General features: G+C 47.7%; 1 long non-coding RNA gene across 8 annotated transcripts; it reads left to right on the top strand.

Annotated features, from left to right (window-relative positions):
* Nucleotides 1-1,086: 1,086 nt before the first annotated feature.
* On the top strand, nucleotides 1,087-20,055 carry LOC141418013 (uncharacterized). Of its 8 annotated transcripts, XR_012442651.1 has the most exons (5): nucleotides 1,089-1,530; nucleotides 2,342-2,382; nucleotides 2,648-2,722; nucleotides 3,441-3,574; nucleotides 5,947-15,915. It is a non-coding gene; the product is annotated as an uncharacterized lncRNA (long non-coding RNA). The 8 variants fall into 8 exon arrangements; XR_012442645.1 differs by having other exon boundaries at nucleotides 1,087-1,530; nucleotides 2,648-3,574; XR_012442646.1 differs by lacking the exon at nucleotides 2,648-2,722.
* The last annotated feature ends 1,570 nt before the right edge of the window (nucleotides 20,056-21,625 follow it).

The following is a 21,625-nucleotide window of genomic DNA, read 5'->3' as shown; positions in this document are numbered from 1 at the left end:
TCTGTACTGAACACGCAAAGGTCTTTCCTTCCAGCCATCATTCCCCAACAATCCAGCATAACATCTATTTCCATTGCACTTACACTGTGCTGGACTTACAAGTCATCTAGAGGCAATGGAAGTGACACAGCAGGATTACACGTGGCAAATGTGCAAGCAGTATGCCAGTTTGTTTTGGGGTCTTAAGCATCTGTGGATTTTGGTGTCTGTAGGAAGTCTTGGAACCAGTGCCCTGCAGGTACTGGGGACAGTTGTACACGTGTATTTCCCAGTGCTATCAGGAGAACCATCTAGAACATATTTTTTTACATAAAATGTCATTTGTAGTACTGTTTAAAGCCTTATAAATTTAGGCCGTGCCCACTCAGACAAATAAATGCTATGACTGGATCTGGTATGATACCCAACCCCCTAAATAAAAGAACAGATGTATTATTCAACCAAATCCACAAAAGTCTCTGGCCTCAAGAGTTGTCAGTACCCTGTGCAAGACTGCATTGGTGAATTAGCTCTTGGGGGTATAGGGTTGTAAAGACACATCCTAGAGAAGTGAAGGATCACTATCTCCCACATGTGCCCTGCTAGCTCTTCTCTCTCCACCCTCCTTTACCCATAACCATCTATGTCCTCAAGCTCCACCATTGTTCCTGTGGAGGTCGAGACTACCTAGTTGCCTCGACCCTAGACACAAGTCACAGAGTCCCCTGTGGCCTCTGCCTCCAAATAAGACTGTGTTGTTTGGTTCACTTGAGGACAGAGGTAAATAGGTGGCAGTGGCTCAGAGAGGCGGGCAGGAAGTGACCTTCTATGACTCGATTCCATGGGTTTGTTTGCTAGAACACAGACATGCAAGTGGCCACTGACAGTCTGTGTTCCAACATCACATATACAGGACATATTTTGCTCAGAAACATGACTTGTTAGTTGTTGAAACCTTTTTTGCATTCCCTGAAACAAATGACACTATGGTATATTTTCTTTTGGGGGGCAGTAAATAAAGATCTTTTATGTTGACAATGATAATATTATATTCTGCAATCTATTTGCATGTCTCTCCTCTGTGGATTTTATTGCTTGGTATAAATCCCCAGGCTGAGGCGCATTAAGCTTCAGAGGAAAACAGCGTCCTTTGTTGTGGGCCAGGACAGCTATCTGCACAGGATGCTACCTGCAGGGACCCTGCTTTGCCCAGATGTGTAGGGCAATGCATGTTTGCATGCAGATTTGGCATGCTCATCATGAAGCCTGGAAGATTCTCCTAGGGTCCATAACCAAAACGGATTTCCAAGATGGAGCAGGGCTGAGCACACGCCTCTTCCATGAGCTACCTCAGGCCTTATCCCCACCAGCCCAGCCTGGTCATCAGCAACATGATCAGCACCTGCTTCGGCTCTAGCCCAAGCTCTTTGGCCCATGTGAAGGGCAGAAAACTAGAAAGACGACACAAAAACATCTCAGAGGCTGGCTGAGGAGTTGAGTCTCTCAGCACTTCCTGTGGTCATCTGAGCATAGGAGCATCTTTTCCAACAGGCAAGTCAGGACTGGGGGATGACGGGGCACAAGCTAGAGCCAGGATTACTGTAAACCATAGACCTTCACTGAGCACTGACTGCGTGCCAAGCATTAGCTCAGTAAATCCTCCAACAGTCCTGCAAGGCAGGTGCTGTTGGTATCCTCATTTTACAGACAGGGGAACCGAGGCCTAAGTTCTGTGCTGACAACTTGCAGGGTAGGAATTCAGCCTCTACTCAGGTCTGACTGTAGTTACTGGTGATAAGCGAAAATACACTGTCTAACTTTGTCTTGGGAAGCCACCTGTGGTGGTCCCCAAACCACTCCCATGCCCTGCCTTGTCCTAGCAGCAATAAAAATACCAGGAATGAACAAGCAGTGGCGACAGTGGGACGGCATGTCTGTTGCATTGACTGGCAAGAGTTTGTTTTTGTAACGCCTGTCTCTCTCAGCAAGGCTGTGTCCTCTGCAATTCCAGTGACATTCCCTAAGTGGAGTGGGTTGAGTCTTCAACTTACCTGGAGAGTTTGCCGTAACCTCACCCCAAATCCCTAGGAAGAGAGCAGGAAGTCAGGCTTCAGCTGTGTTAGGAAGAAAGCCCCAGACACGATAGACAGGGTAGATAGCAAATGGGTGTGCTAAATACCAGCTTCAATTGGCAGGGTTCTGTGGCTTGGTTATTAAAGTCATAAAATGCTTGTTTATTAAGCTTCAATGCCATTTATCTTTTTCCAGTCTAAGGAAGAGTTGCTTAGTGAGACAGGTAGATGGAAGAGATGGAAGGGGGTAAAGACATGGTTTCATTTCTGTTTTTTTCCTTTTAACTTAGACTGAGACTTGGGAGTGAAATCACCCACTTTTATTTCCAAGGTAATTGAATCCTATTTTTCACTTTCTAATTCCCTCCAGAAAAGCCAACATGTTTTTAGAGCTGGCTTTTTAGGAGGTGATTTTCTAAGGTGGGAATTTCGTTTACCATCAAACAGATGAGCTTGACCATGACATTCAAGACAAGGTGGTCAGGACCGTCCTCTGCTGGTGAAGACTCCACTGGCTGGTCCTAGGGGACATATTGATTTCACTATGTTTTTACTTGAAACATGACAGGAATGTCCACACCTTGTCCTTGTCTCAGGTTGGGGTGACTGGAGCTGAATTTCTGTCTGGAATCGTGTCAGCCACACAGCAGCAGAGGGGCAGCAGCACTCAGGTGAAGCCTGAGGACCCTGTGCTCAGTCCAAGGCCTCCAAAGTGTTGGACAAATGAAAGCAGATTTCAGGTGGCACAGGGCTGGGAGTTTCCATTACACCGAATTCCACAGTGACAAAGGTTACCTTCTCAACTCAATCCTACTGAACACAGAGGACACATCTCACTTTGGTGTTCCTACATCTTCAACTTTTTTTTTCTCATCTCTATATTTTAAGTACAGATCAGACCTTAGTCTTAGGTCTTTGGAAGGTAACAGTTTCTGATTTGGATGTAGTGGTTTTATTTCCTTTTAACATTTTTTATGATAACCTTGACTTAAAGCACTTTTAAAGGTAGAATTTGCTTTCATTTGAAAGCAAAATGGCTTAAGGGTTTTTTGTGGATGTGGATGTGACAGAACTTTTGCACCTGCACAACATGTGAACCCCAAGGTGTGAGCTGTGTCTTGTTAGGGAGCAAAGTAGAAAAAGTTGCACGTCCTCCACTCTGGGACAGTAGTGGGGCAGAGCCCTGGGATCAGGGTTGATTTCCAATCCTCCCCCTGGCTATGGGGACCTCATTGTCCTCAGGTTTGAGCTGCTCATCTGCTGGGCTCTCACGAGCACTTGGGGGAAGGCAGGTGAGCTCTGCCTCAGTTTCTCTGAAGGGGGCAATGCAGTTTTCTCATGAGGCACAGGTCCCCATCTGCCGCTGATTGACTTGTGTTCTCATTGCAGGGGTTCAGGGTCTGCCTGTGGAAGGGAAGGAAGGCAGACTGCACTTCCTCCTTCATCCTATAGCCCGCTGAAGAAGTCACACCTGAGCAGACCCAGCTGGCAGAGATGCTCTGCAGTGTGGATCAAAGTCACATGTGAGTTCTGTGCAAGGCAGTCTTTCCTCATCTCAGGCCGCAAATCTTTGGCAATCAGAGGCAGGCTCTGAATTAAGCTTAATTAAAATTCACTCTGAATTAGGGTCATTAGTTAAAATCAGCTCTATGTAATAAAGCTGTGTAACCATACTTAAGCCCCAGGAATGGAATTAGGAAGTGCAGAATGCAAAAGCCAAACACAGATAGGCCTAGTGGAGGGGGCGGCCCGCAGAGACTTCTGGAATTAACAGAGCATTTAAATAAACAAGGACCAGTGAGCAGGCTGATGAGAGGCTCAGTGGCCTTCAGGATGGTGAGCTGGTCAGTCAGAAAGAGGAGATCAGTGCACCATGACAAGTGGCGGAGGAAGCAGCCTAAGAGAGAGAGGTAGCAAAGGGGGTGGGACCTGCAGACAGGTCCTCCCTCTGGACTCTTTCTGCAGCTGTGAGAGCAGGGCTGAGGACCACAGTCTCCCAAGCAAGCGTTCCCCTACAACTGTCTTTAAGCTTGGATCCCTGACGGGCCCTCGTTAGGGGATTTCACATCACCAAAGTTAAGGTCAACACCAACTGCTTGTCACCAGAGAGGTAGCCTGTGTACTTTCGTCGCTGTTGGTGTTGTAGTTATGTGGTTGATTTTTATCTGAAGAAGGTGAAGTGGCATTTGATAATCTCCTGCTTTGACACCAGCAAGCCCCTAAGAGTGGGAGTGTGGGTCTGGGGATGACATGAGCAATTGTGAGCTTTTTGGACGTTCCGGGTACCGGCCATGTGGTCTCGGGCAGCAGTTCCTTCCCTTCTGCTTCTTCAACTGTAGTGTGAGAGCTTTAATTACAGTAGGATCCCCAAAAGGTGTCCTGAGAGTTATAGCTATGACGCACTTATATAATGTGATACAGTGCCTGGCGAATGACAACACATTGTGTATTGTTTTAATATGTTTATATAGCTAATTATATCTATGCATTGAATTTACTGTATGTATCAAGCACTGCTCTCCCTGACATGGAGAGGAAGGAAGGTCTCACTCTCATGAGGAAAGGCACAGGAGTGCAACCCAGTGTCAACATGGCACAGCCACGAGGCCTGCTGTTTTTGGAAGGAGAAAGGCGGAGGGTGGAGGAGCTGGTGGCTAACTCAGGTTTCCCAAGATCCCATAGGGTCTGCAGTGCTGGAGAATGGTGGTCATTCCCTGTCTCCACACTGGGCTACTCCTCCATACAGCCCCAAGGGCATCTGTGACACCGAATTTGATGTGAGTGCCCCTCTGTGGAGTTGTCCCATGCAGAGGTCCTGATGTGCTGCAAACCCCGCCACAGATGGCACCCCAGAGTGAGCCAATACCACGAGGGGGCTGAACCCCAAATGGTAGATGGTTGACTCCTACCCAAGGCTGTTGCAGTCTTCTTCCAACGTGACCCTTTGTCCTTCAACCTGCAGAACATTTGCCTCTATTTACACTAAATACAGCCAGCTCCACTTGCGGGTTGCTGTATTTTGGGCAAACTGACCTGGAGGTCCCCACAGCCAGTCCAAGCAGGCAGCCGCCTCCCTGGTGATGGTCATGTGGCAGGCTGTCCCCAACCCTGATCCTCTGACAAGGTTTAGCAAACACCTTATCTCCCACAAACACAGCAGGTGACGCTCATGAAAGGTCAGTCTGTCTCTTTCCCCCACACTGGGGGTGCTGCCCTAATTCAACAGTGCCTGCCATGGCTGGTGTCCGCCCCCATCAAAGTACCCCTGTTCTTTTTTCATACTTCCCAGTGGGTTGGGAGATACACCATCCCTTTCCCATGGCAGCCTGGGGAAAGCATGGCTCCACTGTCCTTTCTATGGGCCTCTGTGTCTCCACTTGTCAGTGCTCATTCCTAGGTAGGATGGGGCTGGTTTTACCCAGGAGGAAACTGAGGTAAAGAGCAGCAAGTCCAGTGTTATAAAGTAGGTTGGTGGCTGGACTGGGGAGCCAGACTCCTGCCCTTCTGAGCTGTTCTGTCTACAATAGCTATGATTGTTTATAAGAGTAGATGGATGAATAGCTAGCTATACAGCTAGACAGAAGAAACAGCTGGACAAGTGAATAGGTAGGTAGAGAGACAGGAATAGGCAACCCGAAAGAACACACAGGAAACTGACTGCCTCTGGAAAGGAAATGGGAGATCCTGCATGTGTGTGTGTGTTACACACACACAGAGAGAGAGAGAGAGAAAGAGAGAGAGAGAGGGAGGGAGAGAGAGAGAAGCACAAAGACAGAGAATACTTTTTGTTTGTTCTTTTCCCCCTCTGAGCTGTTGAGACGTGTACATGTGCACACATCATTTTTAAATCTCTTTTCTGCCTCTTTGCTCTCTGTCCCTGTGTTTCTGTCCTCAGAAGAGATCAGAGCCAAGCCTGTAGAAAAGGGGATGATCCCTTGGGGGAGCCAAGCACAGAGTCATCTTACCAGAAATCCACTGCCGATGCTGATACCTTGGATGCTGTCAGGAGACCAACACAGAGAAGACAGCCAGGGAAGGGGGAGAACCTGCAGGCCATGATCTCCACCCCGGTCCAGTGACTAGAGAATCCCTGGACAGTGGCAACAGCAGAGATGCTCTCAGGTTGCAAACAACCTGCGTGCTCAACAACTTGGAACTGGTGAGATGACTTTTGGTTCAGCCATGCAATGAAATATCATGGCATCCTTGTAAGGCTGGATAAGCCCATCTTTAGCATGAGTCATGTGGTCAGCATTAGGTCTCAGTGTTTGCAGCTGACTATTGCAAGTCCTGCTTTCCAAATGTGGCAGACTGGGCTTTGACCTCACATTTGCCTCATCCCAAAGCTAGTGATTCTACCCCAGCCAGATGCTGCATTTACCCTCCATGCATAACCAAACTTTGTTCTAAACCTCACCTGTGGTTTTACCAGAAAGAACAGCCTTATTTTCCTTACAGGATCAAAGGAGAAATGGCTCTTATTCCCAGGATGGGAGAGGAAATAACCTTCCCTTCGTTCAGAATGCTGTAGCTTTGCAGATTCTTGGTGTCTGTTGTGGCAGAAGATTCTTTCTGAAGCCAGTGGTGGTGACACAGCATCACCTGACTTGTCCCCTTATTCAGGCTAGCCAGAGGTGCTAGCTTGCTAGGTCTGAGGGCAAAAGGTCATGAGAGAAAAGCAGAAGGAAGCCTGAGGAAGGGGCAGGGTGCTGGGCAGCATCCCAAGGACCTTGGCAACAGAAGCCAAGAGGTGGGGACCATAGGGGAAGCCTTGGAAGTCTGGGGAAACTGAGTCAGAAGCAATGGAAGTCCACCAAGGGGGAACAAGGGAAGATTGTTCCTAAACATCCATATCATTGAGGAATGCTACCTCCTTGAAAAGAGTGTTAATATTAATAGTTTCTCCCTGTCACCTGGTCATCTGTCTTGTTAAGTCCTCTACATGAACTCACCTGTACCCCATCCCACCCTTCATGCTGCCTTGGGCTAAGCACTGGGCATGCAGAACAGGTGAGAGTGCAGGAGGACTGTGTGAATAAGGAGGACACCCAAATGACCAGAGCAGGGGCTTCGACCAGAGCCTGCGGCAGGCTGAGGAGAGGTTGTGGCCACTGGGGCCAGGTGGGCAGGGGAGGCTCATAGAGGATCAGGGCCTTCAAGGTCAGGATGAGCAGTGTCCCAGTGGATGTGCAAGAGGAAAAGCTCCAGGCACCTTCAGGAGTCTGCAATGAAGCCTGCGAGTGCAGGAGGTGCCTTAGGGGCGGCAGTGTCTGGATCTCACGTTCATGTGGAAAAGACCTGGGATGATGAGACCACGGTACAGGCGGGTTGCCCGAGGGTCTTCCCTGACAGGCTGGGGGAACTGTTAGGAGGGCCATGGTAAGGGAAAGCCCAGGTTTGATGTGTTTCCTAGCAGCTGATTCCTTGTGTGCCCTGGAGTGGGGGCCACAGCGGCAATATGGAGGTGCAGGCCTCACTTCCTCAGTACTATACCTTTGACTTGTGGAGTAGTCAAGTCATCTGGAATTTATCGTTTACCAGATGACACTGGAAAAGCACATGTTTGGATCCTAAGAAGAGCCATTCATTCACTCACTCACTCACTCATTCATTCAGAATGGTTCTACACATCACTTTGTATTCAGTGCTGCTGACACGGCTGTGGGGGCTGCACAGGGGCATAAGACTTAGCTCAAATCTCAAGAGCCCACCAGCCAGAAGGTTGGAGGGACAGGTGAGCTCTGACTCCACGCTGTTAACCCACACACTGGGCCAGCCACCTCATGTCCCCATAAAATACTTCAGTGGGCTGCTGATTCTCTCAGGAAAAATGAAAACTGATCTCTATGTGACTACCCCTACTGTCCTCATAAAACTTGTCTCCCAACAACCCTCTCTTCCTTCTGCTCCAGGTGCACTACCTTCTTTCAAAGGTCCTCACCAGACTCTTCAACCACAGGCCCTTAGCACACACTGCTTCCTTACACTAAGTCATCACCCCCATTCATGCCTCCTTTCCGCTCCCAGCTCGGATGAATGTTACTTCCTTGGGAAGGCTTTCTCAGTCTACCCAAGTCAACAAAGGCCTTATGACACTCTCAGACTCCATGTAAACCTTTCCCAGGTCTTATCCCAGTTAAAATTATTTTGCATTGATTTGCATAGTGACTGTGTGGATGTCACATTCTCCACTGAACTAAAAACTGCAGAAGTTGAAAGACTGATTACTAAAAAGTAACCAGCTCTACGATGGAAGAACTTAGAGGGAAGAAGCACCTGCTTTACGTGTGCCTTTCAGTGCACATTGGCAGGTTGATACAGAAACTTACACACATGTGCAGTCACCACCATAGTCAGACATGGGATGTTTCTGTCCCCCCAAAATGCCACCACGCCCCACCCTAGCCAGTCTTGTCCCATTCTCAGGCCCTGCTGGGCTGCTTTCTGTTCCTACACGTGAGATTTGCCTTTTCCCCAGTTTGTCATGAACGGAATCCATATCCTCGTGTGTCTGGCTTCTCCCACTTGGAAAAAGTGAGAGAGTCACCCATGTAGTGTGTACCTGTCCTAAACTGCTGGACAGCACTGGTCTCACTGTGCATCGGATTGCCTGTGGCTCCTCAGCCAGAAGCTTCCTCAGACCAGAGGCCACATTACCTGACACTCTGACAATTGGCAAGGGTCTAGGCCTTTGGAAGTGACATAATCCCTCTTTCCTGGCTCAGGACAGGTAAGTGGCCATGCTGTACCCATACTCCACGGTCATCTCAACACACTCAGTCTCAACTCAAGTTAAGCTCCTGGGCCCGGGAAGCCCAGGCACACGGGCTCCCTCCACAATCACTCTGACTTCCAGAGACCCACAGAACAGCTCCGGGTCAGCCTTGTGATGAAGGGCAGCACCTCCCACGCTGTGAACTGGGACTTCTTTGTGTGTCAAGTACAGACACTGATATCGAGCACGCGTGTGAAAGTGCCGTGCAAAGCAGCAATGCGGGACCAGGACGGTCAGTTCCAGCGTCCAGCTGCATCTCATCTGGACGACTTGCCTGTGTTACCTGCAGCATGTCCCCACTCTCTGGTCTTCCATCTTCTCTCCCTGTCAGATGAGGGGTGAACTCGAGTTCTTCCAAGCTCCTTTCTTCTTCACCTCCTATTTTAAGGTTCTGGAACCAGAAAGGAGGCTTATTTGATTTTCTAGCATTGGAAAAGTTGGGGTGACTTTCAAGCAAATGACCAGTTTCTCTAAAAAATTTTTTTCGGGTAAAGAAGTCAGTTCCAGTTTCCAGAATGAGCCAGTGTTTTTGTGTCAATAAGCTTATACCTGTAGCTGTCTCAGGCCCATCAGGGAAAATAATAGAGCTGATTTCCGGGTACTGGCAGGTGCAGTGAAGCATGTCCTCTGCTGGGAATGGATCTTTGATGGGACAAACATGTTCCCAGTTACTTTGGAGTGGGCAAAGCATTTCATTTCACAAGCCAGAATTCTGTTAAAACCTCATGGGCCCTGTCTTCCAGCCACAGAGGACTCCTTAGTGCCTGTCATCCATTGGGTGTTCTATATGTATTGTCACTGTCAGGTGACAGAGGTAGTGGTCCACCCTTGAAGATGGAGAAATGGTCCATTCCATATTGTTTGCTGTGTTCCCTAAGTTAGTAAGTGGCCAGCCAGGGGCTAGAATTCTTGGTCTATCCTTGGTGATAGGCCCTGGGCTAGGCACAGGGGACACAGAAGTAATTCAGCCACACTCAAATCCTGTGTGGCCAGGAGAAGGCAATAGCTCCATCTTCACCAAAGAGAAATCCAAGAAGGTTGAACTCACCATCAGATTCAACTCCCCAACTTTACCAAAGATGGAGGTCACCAGACCTTGTGACTTGCCCAGGTGACAATAGCTGACTGGGCACACAACTGGAACTGTTACCCAGACCTCCTTACTTCCAGATTAGATTTTCACGCTGCAGTACACCCAAGGGCGAGTGGGGGCTGTTGCTAGCAAAAAGAAAGTGGAGAGTGGAGGCTATTTCCAAATCACCTGTCTCCAGTTGTACAGGAATCAGAGAGAAGACTGGATCTCTGGGAACAGTTAGGGGACATTTCCTAACCACCACAATTTTCTTTGGCACTGGGGAACACACCCAGGTCCTTGCACATGTCAGGCAAGATCCCCAGCCCTTGTTTCTTTCTTTTCTAATTTGTTTTCCTGAGAGAGTCTTACCATTAGGGATGGCTAGCCTTGAACTTGCTATGTAGCCCAGACTGGACCCCAACTCTTGATCATCCTGCCTATGCCTCTTAAGTGCTGGGATTGCAGGTATGGGCCACCACACCCAGCTCTCACCACCCTTTAAAATGGCACAGTGCATGTCCTTTTCTTATGACCTCTTGCAGACCTAAGGACAGATGTCAAGACAGTCCTTCTGTGAGTTTCTCCTTCCAGGAAACCCTCACTTGCTAAGTTAATTCCCATTCTCTAATGTTCTCATTTGTGGTTCCCAGAGGAACCAAGGACTGTGTTTAATTCTGCCCAAACACCCTGTGCACTAAGAAAGCCTAAAGAATTATCATGGGATCTGTTTTCATCAGTCTCTAGTTTTCTCACCGGTCAAAGGGGACCAGTCCAGCTACCCTTCATGTTGCTTCAGCCATTAATTAGCGAGAGAAGCTGCTTCTCTGCGTGGAGTCAGTAGGTACCTAGTAACGGAGCCATTGTCCTGACCTCTTGCCAGGTGGTGCCCTGGAGCCCCCTTGACCACAAACGTGCAGTCTATGACCACGTTCCCCAGGGTCTGAGCATCTTTCACCAGCATCCAGGTCCCAGGCGGCCCTCTATGTGTCACCCATCCCCACTTCACAATCTGAGTAGCAGTGCGCCTGCTCTGTGTGCAGACTGGGCTTCCCCACGTCAGGACGATGGTGCTGGCAGTGATCGGGAGAAGGGGACCTGTGAGTCAAAGGAGGCAACGCAGAACTGAGGACAGATGAAAGAAAAGCACTGGGAGAGGGGCAGAGGCAGGGGGAAGGGTACACTGGACTCACCAGGGCTGGAGGGGCTGGTGGGTGAAGGACAAGGGCTGGTGTCTCACACAGCTTGGCTGGCACCTGGCTGTCCTCTAGTGTGAGATTTGGGGCAGCTCACTGACTATGGGCCTCAGTTTCTCACTTGTAAAATGGGGCACTTACTAGTTTCTGCATCAGATTATTTTTAGAGGCTTTAGGGAGGTGACAGTTGTGCTCAGTAAAATGCAGCCATCATCGTGATGGCTCCTAGTGGCCAAGTAACTGTCTTGTTCTCTGAAGGTTGGGTCCCCTTTTACAGAGAGAGGTCGGGCAGTGGCTGAACTCCATCATTGTGTAGATTCTCTCCCTCTCTCCTGCTGCCACCCAGGTGGGCTCTAGTCGGGGTCCATGGTGAGTGGTGCCACATGCAGGAGCAGAGCCTTCCCAGCCTTCGATGGGCCACCTGTGTCAGGCCAGATCTTCCCCAGCCTGAGCAAAAGTTGACAGGGGTCAGGAGTAAAAACTGCAGGCAGCAGCCTCAGGGGGGCAGCACGAGCCCTGGAAAGCCCCAGCTGGCCGGGACAGGGCGGAGCAGGCTCCCAGAGGCAACCTAGAGGCACCCACAGCTGGCCTATGGGCCACACTGCCAACCCCGGCCTGGGCTGGGGTCCAAGAGGGAAGGAACCAGACTGAAGTAGGACACCAGCCTTCCCCGCCACCCTTTACCTACCACTTCCATGCAGTGCTTACGGGGACCAAGCTGGGCCCAGCAATGTGGGGAAGTAAATGGCCCATTACCTGCCCTCGAGATGGGGGTGGGGGACAGGGTGACCTGCTGGGTGACATCTGACCAAGAGAGAATTTCCAGCCACCAGGAACCGCACAGAGCCTCAGCCTAGGGCTGCCGGGGACCCCTCAGGCCTCTGCCCACTGAGTAGTTCTGGGGACCACGGAGGGCTAGAATGCTGGGCTGTCTCCATCCCTGAGACAGAAGCTGTCATTTTGTTTTTGTTTTAGTGTAGTTTATTGCACAAAATAATAAGTTCATTATGACATTTGCATACAGGTACAGAATGAACTTTGGGCATATTCAGCTCCCCCATTATTCCCCCTCCCGCTTCCCAAATATTCCCCTCTACTTCCATGTCTTTTGTTTTTTTAAAATCCAGATTCTGCATATGAGGGAAAAGGTGGTATTTCACTTAACATGTTGTTCTCCAGTTCCATCCATTTTCCTGCAAAAGACATAATTTTGTCCTTCATGGCTGATTAAAACGCCACTGTGTGTATATGCTACATTGTCTTCATCCGTGCATCTTTTGATGAGCACCTAGGCTGATTCTGTAACTAGCGTGTTGTGAATTTTGCCATTTAAACATGGGTGTACAGGTGACTGTATGGCATGCTGACTTACGTTCCTTCAGGTATATGCCCGGGAGTAGTATAGAAGGATTATATGGTAGCTCTGTTCTTAGTTTTTTAAGGACCCTCAGACTGATTTCCACAGTGATGCACGAATTCACATTCCCAACTTCCTCGCCAGCCTTCCTTGTTTGTTTTCTTGAGCATCGCCACTCTGACCAGGGTGAGATGGAATCTCAGTGTTGTTTTCATTCGCATTTCCGTTTTGGCTAAGGGGTGTTGCAGATTTCTTCATGTATTTGCTGGCCAGTTGTACATCTTTTGAAAACCATGTTGAATGATTGCATTATTTCTTCTTTTGCTGCTTAATTTTTTGAGTTCTTTATATATTCTGAATGTTCACCGCCTGTCAGGTGATTATCTAGATGGTGTTTTCCCCTATTCTGCAGGCTGTCTTCTTTCTGGTGCAGAAGTATTTGATTTGGTGCAATCCCATTTGTCAGTCCTTGCTATTGCTTCCTGAGCTATTAGAGTCTTATCAGAAAGTCTGTGCCTGTCTATTCAAGGGTTTCCCCTAGGTTTTCCACTAGAAGCTTCAGTTTTTACACTAAGGTCTTGATCCATTTTGAATTGATTTTTGTACAGGATGAGAGCTAGGGGTTTAGGTTTAGTCTTCTGGATATCCAGTTTTCCCAACTTGAAGAGGCTGTTTTTTCTCCAAAGAATGTATCTGGCACCTTTGTCAAAAATCAGATGTTTGTAGTTGTGTGGGATTACTTCTGGCTGTTCTATTTCTTTGGTTTACTTGTCTGTTTTTGTGCCAGCACCATGCTGCCTTTTGCTATTTGGGGTCCTTGTGTTTTTATACAAATTTTAGGATTGATTTTTCTAGTTCTGTGAAGAATGTTGTTGGAAGTTTGATGGGATTACAAGAAGTCTGTGGATTAATTTTGTTGATCCAGGAACATGGAAAGATTCACTTTCTTTCTTCAGGGTTTCATGGCTTTCACTATAGAGGTCTCTCACTTTCTTGTTTGTGTCTATTGGTACTTATTCTTTGAAGCAATGCTGAATGGGATCGTGTTCCTGATTTATTTCACAGCATCTTTGTTATTGGTGTAGAGAAGAACTGCTGAATTTGCGTATTGATTTTTTATCCTGCTATTTAGCTGAAAGTGCTCAGAGCTCAGTTTTTGGTGGAGTTTGTAGGATCTTTTAAGTATACATCAATAGGGATAATTTGACTTCCTTTTCTATTTGTGTCCCTTTTATGTCTTTTCTTTGCCCTATTGTTCTGGCTAAGAATTCTAGCACTATATTGAGTAAGCGTGGAGAGAGTGGACACCTTCGTCCAGTTCCTGATTTTGGAGGGAAGCTTTCAGTTTTCCCCTCTTTGGTATGATGCTGGCTGTAGGTTTCTCACATGTGGCCTTTCCTATGTTGAGGTATGATATGTCTATTCTTGGTTTCTTCGGTACTTTTATCACAAAAGGATGTTGAATTTTATCAAAAGTTTTTTCTACATTTAAATGATCATGTGATTTTCATCCTTGATTCTATTTATGTACTGCTGTATTATGTTTATTGATTTGGTATTTTTTGGTGATTGCTAGGCAGGCGCTCTACCACTTGAGCCATGCCCCCCACTCCGGCCCTTTTGTGTTTTAGCTATTTTTCAGGTAAGTTCTCATGTTTTTGTCTGGGTGGCCTCAGATTGTGATTCTCCTACCTATGGGCTTCCATGTAGCAAGTATCGCATGCATGCACCACAGCACCTGTCTTATTGATTAAGATGCGGTCTGGCTAATGTTTTGCCTGGGATGGCCTCAAATCACAATCTCCCTCATCTCTGCCTTCTGAGTGTCTGAGTTTATAGGGATTAGTCACCATGCCCAGTTTCCTGGGCTTTTCTTTGTTGGGAGATTCTTTATTACTGCTTCAAACTCATTGCTCACTATCCATCTTTTTAAGTTGCTTGTATCCTCTATTTTGGTAGATCATATGTGTCTAGAAATTTATCCATTTCGTCTATGTTTTCAAATGTAAGTTTTCCAGAAATTGCCTAGTGAATTTCTAGCATTTAATGGTGTCTGTTGTAACATCCTCCTCTCAACTGTAATTTTAGTAATTTCTGTCTTCTTTCTTTTGGTTAGTTTGGCTAAGGATTTGTCAATCTTGTTTATATTTTGAAGGAGCCAATTCTGTTTCATGGGTCCTTTGTGTCGTTCGTTTTGTCTCCATTTCATTAATCCCTGCCTTTGATCTTTATGACTTCTTTCCAGCTCCTAATTTCAGTTTCTCTCCTTCCACCAAAGAGCTGGGTCTTGCTTGTTACCCCATTTGCATCTTTTCATGAGAGAGTTAACGCTGTCTCCAAACATGGGTGTTATTGAGAGGTATGCACTCACTTCTCTCTCCTTCATCTGAGAGGTCTAACTCTTTCCTCTTCTCACGTGCTTATCTATTCTCCTAGCGAGACTTACTCTTTTCCAAGCTCCTGTTCCTGCATTTATCTTCCTCCCTCTTCTCTGTAGGTATTTGTCCAAGTTTCTTCTACAATGCTGGCTTAGTGGTGGTAAATTAGTTTATGCTTTTCATAGGAGGTTTATCTCTATTTCAATTTTAAGGGATAACTTACCAGATATAGAAGTCTTGGTTGGCAGTTTTTTTGTTTCAGGGCTTGAAATGCACCAGTCCATGCTATCCTGGCCATTAGTGTTCTGTTGAAAAGTCTGTTGTTACTCTAATCAGTTTGCCTCTGTAAGTAACTTTGGCTTGTCTATTTGGGGATCTAAAAGCCTCATGTACTTGGATTTTCATTTCTTTCCATAGATTTGGGGAGCTTTTGGCTACAATTTCATCGAGTAAGTTTCCTATGCCTTTGGTCTGTGTCTCAATTGTCTCTTCGGCAGCACAGATTCGTAGGTTTGGTCACTTAGCCCCCAGAGTCTTGGGGACTGGGGTCTTGATGCTTACTATTTTCTTCATTGCTCTCTGAATGCAATGGTTCCTCAACCTCATCTTCAGTCTTCACTATCTGCCTGGCTTAGTCTTTTGGTTGTGCTTTCATGAGATTTTTATTTGATTTATTGAGCTTTTCATTCCTAAGATCGTTTTTGCAGAATCTGTCTCTTTGCTGAATTTTTCATCCAAGTTGTTGTGTTTCTCGTCTAGGTCTGGAAGTGACTTCTTTATTTCATGTTTATTCAAATCATCTTTAAAGTCATTAGTCAGTTTTAAAAGTAGACATTTGAATTCTTTGGTATTGGAATCCAATATCTTTGGATTCAGTTACTGAAATTTGTGAACTTTTGGAGGAGTCATGTGGCCTTGCCTTTTCATATCTTGGGTTTCTAAGTTGTGACTTGCGTGTCTGTTGGGGTGGGAATCTCTTCTGGTTTTATATGAGTGTCTTCTTGGTGTGCAGCCTTCTCCTGAGGGCTCAATTCCAAGCACCAATCAAAGAGGAGAAAAAAAAAAAAACCCACCATAACAGCAACACCACTAAAACAAACCATAGATGTAGAAATATCATAATTTATTTTATAGACATATAATAAAAATCAATTTAACTACTGCATCACTGATAACTATAGAAAAGAAAATGGCAAAGATAATGTAGAATAAACTCTGAAGTTAAAAGTCAAGGTAAAAATAATAACAATAAATGAGTGAACTAGAGGAGGATAGAGATAGGGAAAAAGAAAAAAGAAAAAGTTTAAAAAGTCAAAGAAGAAGAATGTGAGGATGAGAAAGAGAAAAGGGCAAGAGACTTAAAAATATTACAAAATATAGAAAAATATGTAAATAAAATTAGATAAAGGTAAAAGGGAATAAAAACCATAAAATTAAAATTCTAAAAACAAAAAGGAGGAAGTAAAAAAATAGAAAAAAATTTTATTTTATTATTTTTTTATTTTTCTTTTATTATTCATATGTGCATACAAGGCTTAGTTCATTTCTCCCCCCGAAAAAAATTTTAAAATGAGACAGAATTGCAGCAGCTTCTCTCTGATTCCCCCAACAATGAACTGGCCAGGTAGGTGGTGAGTCCTGGCTGGCATCACTGCAGTCCTGCTGTTCAAGGTTCAAATTAGTTATTTAAATGACAAGAAAGCTAGAATTGTCTTCCAGGTCCAATGGCCCTGAAGCTGGGAAGGAGCTGTTCCCCTCAGGACTGACGCATGCTGAAAACCCCATTGTGCTCTGCTCATGCTTCAGTGACCTGGTCTTGGTGGGCCCTGCAGTTGGCTGGCAAACTCCAGCTTCTTCCCCAGCCTTGAGGGGTCAGAAAGGAAGGAGGCCTCACCAGCTTCCTGCAGCAGTCAGATGGGGACTCTCTCCTTTCCATTGGGTAAAGATGGCATTTAGCCAGAGTGCCGATGGGCTGGTGACAGGGAGAAGACAAGGCAGTGCCATTAACAACACTGGCCACCCCAGCAAGAGTTGCCCTGGGCTCTCCCACTGCCCTGACACCAGACACCTCTCTCTCACTCTGGGAATCTTTCTTGTCTCCCCACACAAGACATCTTCCATGTGAGGCTCAACCCACAGCATAGCAGCAGCGATGAGCAGGTGGTGGTGCTGGCTCCCCAATTTTGGCAAGTATTTTCCTCTCTGAGAGCCTGTATTTCCATATCCAAGCTCCCCAAATGTCAGGGTGAATGAGAGAATTGACGATATAGCCCTGTCCTATCCCTCCCACCAAGTTCTCTCTGCTTTCTAGAATGCTGTTGGGTTGTGGTCAATAATCTCTGACTCAAATAAGGGTACAGACAGTACTTTCCCTTTGACTAGAAATTGCACTTCTGGGATGTAACTAGGAGAAATGAAAGCTCATAAGGATACATGTACATGGATGATAATCCCTGCCTGGGTCAAATAAACGCAATTAATTATGGTACTCAACAGCTTTGAATAACAATGAGTTTTTTGTAATTGATCTGGGGAGATGGCCATAATACATTCAGTGAAAAAAAGTATACTTACAGCCAAGTATGGCAGCACATGCTGTAATCCCAGCACTTGGTAGGCTGAGCTAGGAGTATCTCCAGTTCAAAGACCAGCCTGGGCTACATAACAAGACCTTGTCTCACTCAACATGTACAGTATGATATTTTAGAAAGTAAACTGCCTTCCTTTCCCCTCCACTCCTGTGTACAGACATATGTGTTTCCATGACCCTAAAGACAGGTGTACCAGCTGTCAACATTGCTTACCTGTGGGGGAAACAAGTGACCCAAGAGAATGGAAATTTAAGTCTTTAATTTATTTCCATTTGTCTCTGTATTGTTTGCTTTTTTTCTAAACACATGTGCCATTATTTTTGGTAATAAGATAAAGTTGTCAGAACGCCACTGCACAGAAGTCTCCAGTGAATGGAAGAGTGAATGAATGAAGCCCTATAAACCTATTTGTAGTTTACCCTTTTGAGACAAGATGTTTTCTTGCTCCAGATTTTCTTCTAATATGCAAATTCCCTGCCTGGGGCTGATAAAGCCAGCATTGTCTCTGATCCCTAGTCATCAGCCTCAGGCCAAGATCAAAATGGGAGTGTGTGTGCTTTGTGCACGCAGATAGTGGGGAAGGGTATCAGGTCAGACGCCTCTGTGCACCTGGCAATGTACCAGGTGTTACACACACACACACAAGTTCATTGGCTCTAGAAATACTCCTGCAAGGTCTCCATCCCCCTCATCGCATAAAGTTAAAGGGCTGTGAGTATCTCGTCTAAGTGACAGCCCCCAAAGCTGCACCAGATGCAAATTCAAGCCACCTGATTCCAAGACTCAGTGGAAAGGTCCCACGTCCCTGATGCTAGGGAGCTGCTTCAGAGCAGCTCTAATAGTGAGAGCAGACACAGCCCGTCTCTATGCGTGTGGGCCACACTTGGCTAAGTGCTTTGTACAATCGCAATTCATCTTCACGAGAACCCAATGATAGGAACCATTGCTGTTTCCGTTTTACAGGTGAGGCGTCTGAACCACAGAGAGGAAAGGTGAGGTGTGAAAGGAGCCAAACTCAGAACACAGAGGGAGGAAGTCCATCCCCGCAGTCCAACTCCAGAGCTGCCTTCCACGCTGCAGGAGGACACAGTGTTCATTGCAAAGGTCCCAGCACTGGAACCAAGGCCTCCAAGAATCCTGGTCCAGGGTTCTGTGCACAGCACCAGACTGACACCAAAAGAACAACGCATGCAGAGGGGGGCTGGGAGACACAACTTGGTCTGCCCTCCACTCCCCATTTGCCTTAACTGACTTCATGAGGCTTCCATGGGTGACTTTGACTTTCCCTGAGCCATCTTCAGGCAATTTGGGTCCAGTTTTCTCTTGGACTTCCTGCTGCCCCATCCCCACAATCCAAGCCCTGACCAGCCCAGGCCTGATGTCACATGGCTCCAGGGTGGCTGGATGAGTTCCCTCCAGGGCTTAAGGACAAAGCCTTTCTCATCTACCTTAGACAGCAAGTGCCAAAATAGCCCCTTCCTTACCACAGGACCAATTTTTGACATTTCTGCCAATTATCTAAAACATAATTTGTCTACTATTTTAATTTAAATGTAAAAATCTCAACTGTATTTTTTGCAGGGCGGCTGTACTGGGGTTTGAACTCAGAACCTCATGTTTGCTAGGCAGGTGCTCTACCACTTGAGCCCCTAAGCCAGTTCCCCAACTCATTTTTTAAGAGAAAATCTATGTCACAGCTATAAATGGAGCAGCAACGTGGCTTGCCATTAATGGAAGGCTACTGTGCAGTGAAGATTATAAAACGGAACAGGGACACTCAGTGTCGGCTAGACATGGCAGCTTGCAGAAGTGCCGAGACTAAGCAGCTCTGCCATGGGTGTGGTGAAAGCAGACAGCGAGTGCTGGCAAGTGCTGGAGCGGCAGTGAGACCTCCCAGCACCCAGGAGACCTGGCCTCCACAGTGCTGAAAGCCAGAGAATGTGCTGGTGACATCTCCCACCATGCTTGGTGCCAGGGGTTCCACCCTGGTGCCTACCAACCGCACCGGGAAGCACCATCTTGGTTGTGGCCTTCCTTCCTGAGGCCTGGGTGTCATCCACACACGTCTCCAGCTCACCTGTCTCTTGGGGCATGCTGGAGGACATATTGCATAGTGCTGGCCAGCTCAGCAGCTGTCTCTCAGGCCAGCCCTGAGTTGCTGTGACAGTTTCTCAGGGAAACGGAGGCCCATGTAAGGAGGGTATGTCACCTTCGGTGGCAGATGTACCCCTGAGGAAGTGGCGAAATTATGGGAGAGAAACTCATTTATCTTTTCCAGCATTTGATTTTTCTATAGTGAGAGAGTATTCATATATTACTTACTTACTATTACCACTACAGACTTTCCCAAGACAGCCTGGCACAAGTGCTCTGTCCTGCCAGCGTCGAGGTCCTGTTTGGACACTGGGGGAAGTTCTGGAGAGAGGGGTGCAGTTGTTCCCTCTGATTGCTCCCTCACATGGCCGGAGCAGGTCTCATGGGGCAGCCTGGTCTTCACAGGAAAAAGGGTCTCAGCCAGGAGTCAGCGTGACTCCTCCTGGAGCATGAATCCATGTCCACTGGCTGATCCTTGGTAAAGCCTCCTGCAACCACAGGGCTCCCACGCGGACCTGGAAGGTGGAAGGGGCTCCTCGAATTCACGGGGGGTGGGGAGATGGGAGGATGGGGGGATGGGGGGATGGGGCGGCTTCATCCACCATGGCCTCTGGCACAGGGTTGGGCAAATCGTTTCCCCTCCTGGCTCTCGGTCCTCTAGTGCTAACTAGCACACTGAGGATGTGATTCCATCTGCAGTCCCTAACTAGAGCCCACTGGTCACACCCGGTCTTCAGACTTGTTTGTGTCGGTCACACAGTGTTTTCCGATTAGCTGCCAACAGGTAATAGTCGGGGATTGATTGCACATAGACAGCCAGGATTTGTATGTTTCCTGAACTCTCTGCAGATCTGGCACCCCTGGGTCCACACACAGCCATTCACGGCAAGCTGGGCAGGGGTGCGGCTGAGAGAGAGAGCTCCCCTGCACGGGATTCTGAGCCACCAGGTTTCTGGGTTTTCGATATTGACAACAGCTGCATTTTTGGAATGAGGCTACTGAGGCACAGAGAGGTTAAGTAACTGGCTCCAAGTCACACAAAGGAAACAGGGAAGCAAGGACTTGTGCCCGTGCAGTCTGGCTCTGTGTATGCGTGTGTGGGGAGATGAAGATGGGGCAAGGATCCTTTATTCTCCCGGCAGGTTTCCTGTCCCTTCCTAGGCTGGGGAAGTCAGGGTTAGCCCCACCCTACTTTTCTCACTCTGACCACAGGTTGCCAGGATGGAGAGGGGGGAACCTCACTGGAGGGGGACAAAGCAAAGCACCCCTTCTAATGACAAGTGGTGTTGACCCTGACAGCAGCCTCCAGCCCAGGCTGACCCCCAACTGGCACTCGGCGACCCCCCCAGGGTTCAGGGGGGCCTTGCACTCGCTCTCTGTTTTGGCTTGGCAGAGCTGCACACCCGCCTCCCCAGTTGCTCCAGCCCTCCTGTTTACCCTGAAAACAGCCAAGTGCGCCACACCGTCATTTAGAGGCCAGGGGGGCGTCTGCCACGGGGCACCGGGCGGTCCAGGCCTGTTTAAGCTGTCCTGGGACCTGCCTTCTGCACACGCGCCCAGAACCCATTTGCCTAAGAATTAATGGGCCCCCACACCCCTGCTAGGTGCAGACAGGAGCTGGGGAGGCAGCCAGGAAGGGCGAGGGCTGTGGTGTGATAAGGGACAATGCCAGCTCTGGCTGACTTGGCTCCTCTGGAGCCCCATGACCTTGAGTTCCTGGGGCTCAGTGCCTCAGTTTCCCTACCAGTGTCTGCTCTTCCAGACCGCAAACTCGTGCTCAGAAGACTCTGGCCTACCATCTACAGTCATGAGTATTTATTGTACAGTCAGCCGTGCTCCACAGGGAGGCTTTGAACTAAGACCTTGAACTTGCTGTTGAAGTGTAACACACGTTCACAGCAGTGAGCAGGCCACACTTGCTCAGCTCCATGTGTTTTCATACCCTGAGCCCGAACTACGTCGTTAGACCATGAGCGGGGTCCTGGATGAATTGCTCTCATACTCTGGGTTTGTCGTAGTGCTGGCCACAGATCCCCCAGACAGACTGAAGCAAGTAGCAGATGGGTGGTATCTTTACCCAGGCCCCTGACACCTGAAAGTCCCGCTTTCAA

Source organism: Castor canadensis, chromosome 16, assembly GCF_047511655.1.
Source record: "Castor canadensis chromosome 16, mCasCan1.hap1v2, whole genome shotgun sequence".
NCBI classification, from domain to species: Eukaryota; Metazoa; Chordata; class Mammalia; order Rodentia; family Castoridae; genus Castor; species Castor canadensis.
Note: the sequence above shows the minus strand (reverse complement) of the source record. Positions and strands in the feature narration are given on the sequence as shown.